Here is a 6,444-nt window from a genome sequence, read left to right on the forward strand (position 1 = left end):
TAGGTTTTTATTTTATTCATCACATCATATAGATCTTGTACATATTTTGTTGAATTATACCTAAGTATTTCATTTTGGGGTGTTGTAATATAAAGGATATTGTGTTTCTAATTTCAAATTTTACTTGTTTGTTGCTGATTTATAGGAAAGTGACTTTTGTGTATTAATCCTGTATCCTGCTACTTTGCTATATTCACATATTAGTTCTGAGTTATATGTTCTGTTGTTCCAGTAATTAAGTCCCTAAGAGCTCAAAACACATTTTGCCTAGATAATCCAGGTAATTCTGACTCAAGTGCCCGAGTCCCACTTTAAGATTACCCAATGTACTAGAAATCCCAACTTACGGAACAGCTAAATCAGAACAGCAAATGTTCTGTTGCTATATTCACATATTAGTTCTGAGTTATATATATATATATATATATATATATATATATATATATATATACCTTTTATTTCCTTTTCTTGTCTTAATGCATTAGCTAGGACTTTCAGTATGGTGTTGAAAAGGAGTGGTGAGAAGGGACATCCTCTCATTGTTCCTGATCTTAGTGGGAAAGCTTCTAGTTTCTCACTACTAAGTGTAACATTCACTGTAGGCTTTTTACAGGCTTTATCAAGTTGAGGAAGCTCCCTTCTAGTCTTAATGCACTAATAGTTTTTATTATAAATGGGTATTAGATTTCATCACATCCTTTTTCTGCATCTATTGATATGATCATGTTATTATTACTATTTTTAAGATGGTTGATATTATAGGTTACATTGATTTTCAAGTCTTGAACCAGACTTGCATATCTGGATTAAGTCCTACAGGACTGTGGTATGTAAGTCTTCTAATGCATTTTTGAACTTGATTTTCTAATAATTGGTTAAGGATTTTTGTGTCTCTGTTCATGAGTGATATTGATCTATATTTTTCTTGTAAAGTCTTTGTTTGATTTTGGTATTAAGGTAATGCTCACAGAATAAGTTAGGAAATCTTCCCTCTGTTTTTATCCTCTGAAAGTAATTGTAGACAACTGTTATTTTTTTTCCTTAAATTCTTGGTAGAATTTACCAGTAAATCCATCTGGGCCTGGTGATTTCTGTTTTGGAAGTTTATTAATTATTGATTCAATTTCTTTGATAGATATAGGCCCATTCAGACTGTTTCTTCTTGTTGGATTTTTGGTAACTTGTGTTTTTCAAGGAATTGGTCCATTGCATCCAAGTTACTATATTTATGAGCCCAGAGTTTTTGGTAATATTCTTTTATTCCTTTATTATCCTTTTTAATATTCATCTGATCTGTAGTGAGGTCTCCCCTTTCATTTCTGACATTAGTAATTTTTTTGCCCTACCTTTTTCTGAGTTAGCCTGGCTAGAGGCTTATTGATTTTATGGATCTTCAAACAACCAACTTTTTGTTTCATCAGGTTTCTCTATTGATTTCTTGTTTTTCATTTCATTGATCTCTATTCTAATTCTTATTATTTATTTTTTCCTGTTTACTTTTGATTTAATTTGCTCTCTTTTTCTAATATCTTAAGGTTGAAAGTTATTGATTTTAGATCTTTCTTATTTTCTCATATATGCACTTAATGATGCTATAAACATCCCTCGATGTCCTATTTTTACTGTATCTCACAAATCTGGATAATTTTTTTTTTCATTTTATTCAAAATATTTTAAAATATACCTTGAGATTTCCTTTTTGACTCATATTTTCTTAGAAATGTGTTGTTATTTTCCATATGCTCAGAGATATTTTTCTTTCTGTTATTGATTCATAGTTTTATTTCATTATGTTCAGAGAGCAGATATTGTATCATTTCTATTCATTTAAATCTATTAAGGTGTGTTTTATAGCCCAGAATGTGGTCTATTTTGGTAAATGTTTCATATGAGCTTGAGAAGAATGTGTATTCTGCTGTAGTTGGATGCAGTGTATAGATGTCAATCATATCAATTTGATTGATAGTGTCGTTGATTTCACTTTTGATTTTGCAGGTGGATGACCAGTTGTGACTGCTGGATCCATCCATTTCTGAAAGAAGGGTGTTAAAGTTCAACAATGATAATGGATCTTTATGTTTCTTCTTGTAGGTCTTCAGACATAGTTTGCCCCTCTCTTGTTGTTATCCATCTTCCCTGCAAGACCGCACAGTCCTGAGGGTATTTTCTCACTATCACCTGTTCAGTGTCTAGTACTGTGAGTAGCACAAAGTATATACTCAGTGAACAGTTTTCAAATGAATTAAAAAAAATATTTTCTATCTACTAATTCTACTTTCAGAAATGAATTGCCGGAGGCGGAAAAAGAAAAGATTTGCAATGCTGCCACTTACATATTGTCTTCACTGAATGTTGATCACATTTAAGAGTGACTTGTAATTTACATTTTCCTCAGGTGGGAAGTAGGAGCTAGCATCCAAATATTAGTACTAAAAATTGAGTGCTTCTTATTTTTCTGATTAGATTGTTTTATTTCTGTTGTCATTAGTCTTTCAACAGTCATGTAGACTATGGAATATTGTTATAGTTATTTAATAGATGAGTAACAGAGCTTACAAAAATTAAACAATTTTTCTAGGGTTAACAGTTATTAAGCAAAGATCTTGGCTATTGAACCAGGTGTTTGATTCCCAAGCACTGCTCTGGACAGGTAAAACAAGGGTATCAGAAATTAGATCGGTGCTAGGAATTCCATGTTTGTTTTTAGGAGATTGGTCAACATAAATTGAGTAACTCAATTTATGAGCAAAAAACTTTCCTCATTCATGGGGGGCTATGGCCTTGTTAACAATGAAAAAATTGCTAGTATAAATCCTTCTGTGACAGAAGAATAGTTCTCTGATTTAGCTGTTCCGTAAGTTGGGATTTCTAGTACATTGGGTAATCTTAAAGTGGGACTCGGGCACTTGAGTCAGAATTACCTGGATTATCTAGGCAAAATGTGTTTTGAGCTCTTAGGGACTTAATTACTGGAACAACTGTACAACTCTCCACTTCAGTTTGGCTCTTTAGATACGGCAACCAGGTAATTGAGATGGTTTTGTAAAATTGCAGTTTCTCAGTTTTACTGTTATTTCCTTCAAACTAAAGCCCCACTATTGCCATCATTTTTTAGCATGATAATGTTAATAAGGATTTTGCCTAGTATGTCTAAGTGTGACTTTAAACACCAAAGAACACCTAATAGCTTTTTTATCTCTATAAATACAGAAGGAGAAATAATTTATTAATGAAATCAAAACTTAATAAAAACACTCTATTACAATAGAGAAGTCTACTGAAAAATATCAAGAAAAATGTATGTAGAGTGTCTAGTCATGAGTTAAATACTTATCATTTTTTAGAAGCACTGAAATATCCAGCCACATATATAATGTACAATTATACATTCAAATATATGTTACTCTTAAAGTTTTCCTAGAAAGACTTTATAATGGCCATTAAACAGAGTAGCAGAACAAATTCCATCAGCAAAAAAACTTAAAAGTACACTGGATATCTAAATAATCAAGAAAACATTTTTAAAAACTGGAAATGACTTCATCGCAGCAACAACAAAAAGCTGGCGTGAGTAAAATTGTGACTATATTTGGCCTTTTTTGCTGTATTCCTGGCTTGTGCAGTTGTCCTCAAGCTTCTTCTCTGATACCATAGATTTTCAGATGTCAGTGAAAGCACTACTTGGTTTGTGTCACATCCTGTGACTAAATTTGAAAGAAATTATGCTCAGCCTAAGAAAGAGACCTTAGCTGTAGTGACTGGAGTAATGAAATTGCCCAAATAAATTCTTGGAAGAGAAATTACCTTGACAACTGCCCATAAGCTCTTATTTGAAATCTTAAAACCTAGATTGGGTAGCATCTGGAGCAGCTGCAGAAGTGCTGCAATGAACTTTAATACTGCCATACATTCAATATAAATATTTTCTGGAATACTGTAATGCAGATGTCTTTCCAAGGCGACCCTGAGAAATGTTATTCCTGAGTCTAATCTAAATCTTTAAAATCTTCAAAAATTACAAATACAAGGATAGAGTATATTCTCAAGGAAATAAGATTTAAAAACCATTCTTACTTATAAATGTGATTAGAACTCTGTTCTGATTATGGTGTGAAAGAGCACTTAATGATTTATAAAATGTAACTGATTATTTATTGATTGTGCTTAAAATTACTAACTACCAACTCTCAATTCTATACTAATTGCTGTGTTTAATCCTCCATGAGATTATAAGATAATAATTTAAAGGTGATTTACCATGCATATCTTAAAATCTAACCTCTCTATTCTCTTTACTTTGTGTGATTAAGTGTAAAAAAATATGTGCTCTCATTAGAAGTCATGGATTGACTTTCTGGTATCATTGTCGGACTTGGACAACTTCATACTACTCAGAGTTTCCTCACTCATGAAGTGTAAATATATGGAAATTGTGTTTGATAAATAGATTGAATTAGAAAAGATGTTAAATTATATATATTTTTGTTTTATTGTGTTTTATTGTGAATAATTATCTGCAGGCTAATTTTCCTATCACAGTATGAGTGAGCACAATATTCTCTAAAGATTATTTTTTGATTTTAATTGTTCTTCATGAATTACCAATGAAAGTCTGGAAAACTTTACCAATATTATTATTGTTATATATTTATCTGAAAAAGAAGAGGAGACAAAATTCAATTTCATTATGAGTACCTGATAGGATGATTGTAGGGTCAATGACAGAAGAAAATACTCTGCCATGCTTTCTTACTTTAAAACATATGGTGACAAATTCTGATTCTTAGCTTGACCAGTTTGCCAGTCACTTTTTATTTAGAAAAGATTCATTGATATTAAGGTCAAAATTATGGCTGTATATTTGCCCTCGGAGTTTGGTTTCTGGGTAGGAAATGTAGGAGCTTAAAATCTCAAAGTCCTGAAGACAAAGTCAAAGTCAAACTGAAGGGGTTTCAGTGTGCTTGAGACATCAGTAATGCTTCATATTGCTAAAAACAGACTTTATGTTTCAGAATAAGCAACCACCTCATCACTAGACAAGAAAAGGCTTCTACGCTGACTTCTGGTTTGTCTGCAAATATAAGCTGTCATCCTCTTCTTGTTTGTGTATCTCCCAGCTCATCCAGTTCTCTGCAGAGTTATGAACTTGACCCATGGTCATTACTTGAAGCAAAATGGTTTGAATGAAAGTGCACGTGTCCACTTCACAACTAAGTACATCTTCTCCCTTCCGTTTATCTTCTTTTAACTCCTCTCCAATATTTCCACCAGTGGTTGTGGCTTGGAATTCTGATGAGTTAATCTATGGTGTTACTTGCTGAAATAAAAATCAGCATACCCCACTAAAAATTCTTTAAATATCAGATAACCAATTTCGTGACATTTTTAAAGAGAGAGAATATTTAAAATAAACAAGAATCATTTGGGAACGGACTACATGAATGATAGGAAAATAAGTCTATTGTTTTGTTGTTTTGTCCTTCTGTTTAATTGTTACCCATAAAGATAAGCTAAAAACTGATACAGAGTATTAAATGTATGGCTACTTTGTGGTGATAAAATAATCCATTTTATTAAAAAGGAATGACAAAATAGACCATCATTTATTTTCTTAGGAAATATCTGCAGGAATTGTTATATTATCACCATTGTATAAGGTCACATGATTTAACACAACTAAAAGCAAATACATTTCTCCTATGTTTTGTGTGATATAATGTTGTCTAAATATTTTTGGAACAAAAAAATAATCCTTAGTAAAAGTTTTTCTGAAGATGAAATGGGCAGATTTGTGCCTGTTTCAAGTACCCTAAATATTTGCTCTTACAATAACATTTCTAAATACTATTCTCTTCCTGAATGTAGCACTATTAATTTTATAAGTATTTAGTAAGTGATTGTCTAATCAAGTAATCACTTGCAAATTGTACATTAAACAGATACACTGAATGCATAGTTGAACTAAAATATTTTTACTTTCATAATTTGTAAAATTGGTTAAAATTCTTAGTATTGCCACTATAATCACCAGGAAAACCATACATTTAGTCATGAATGATGCTGCAATATTTTCAACTCTAAAGCATCAATATAGCTATTTATTTTTAAAGCCTTTAATTACAGCTTAACCACATCAGATTATTCATCACAGGTGATAATAATTTTAACCATTTGTGTATATTATGGGACCCTTAAGTAAACATTTTCAGTTGCTTAATGATTGCCCTTAACCTACCAAATATATTTTCAAAATACAATTATTTGGCAATTCAGCAAGAGATTCTGTACATAAATTCAGTCACCTAAACTATCAACCCCTATACATCTTATACGGTCCGCTGGAAGATGGTTAAAAAATAAAATGATGTCAAGAAGGGTATGACATAGTGAACTCATAACTTAAATCATTTTGGCTTCCTTGTATCTATGTGATATGAATTGAAC

This window comes from Puma concolor, chromosome F2 (genome assembly GCF_028749965.1).
Source record: "Puma concolor isolate L17-30 chromosome F2, mPumCon1.1.hap2, whole genome shotgun sequence".
Lineage (NCBI taxonomy): Eukaryota > Metazoa > Chordata > Mammalia > Carnivora > Felidae > Puma > Puma concolor.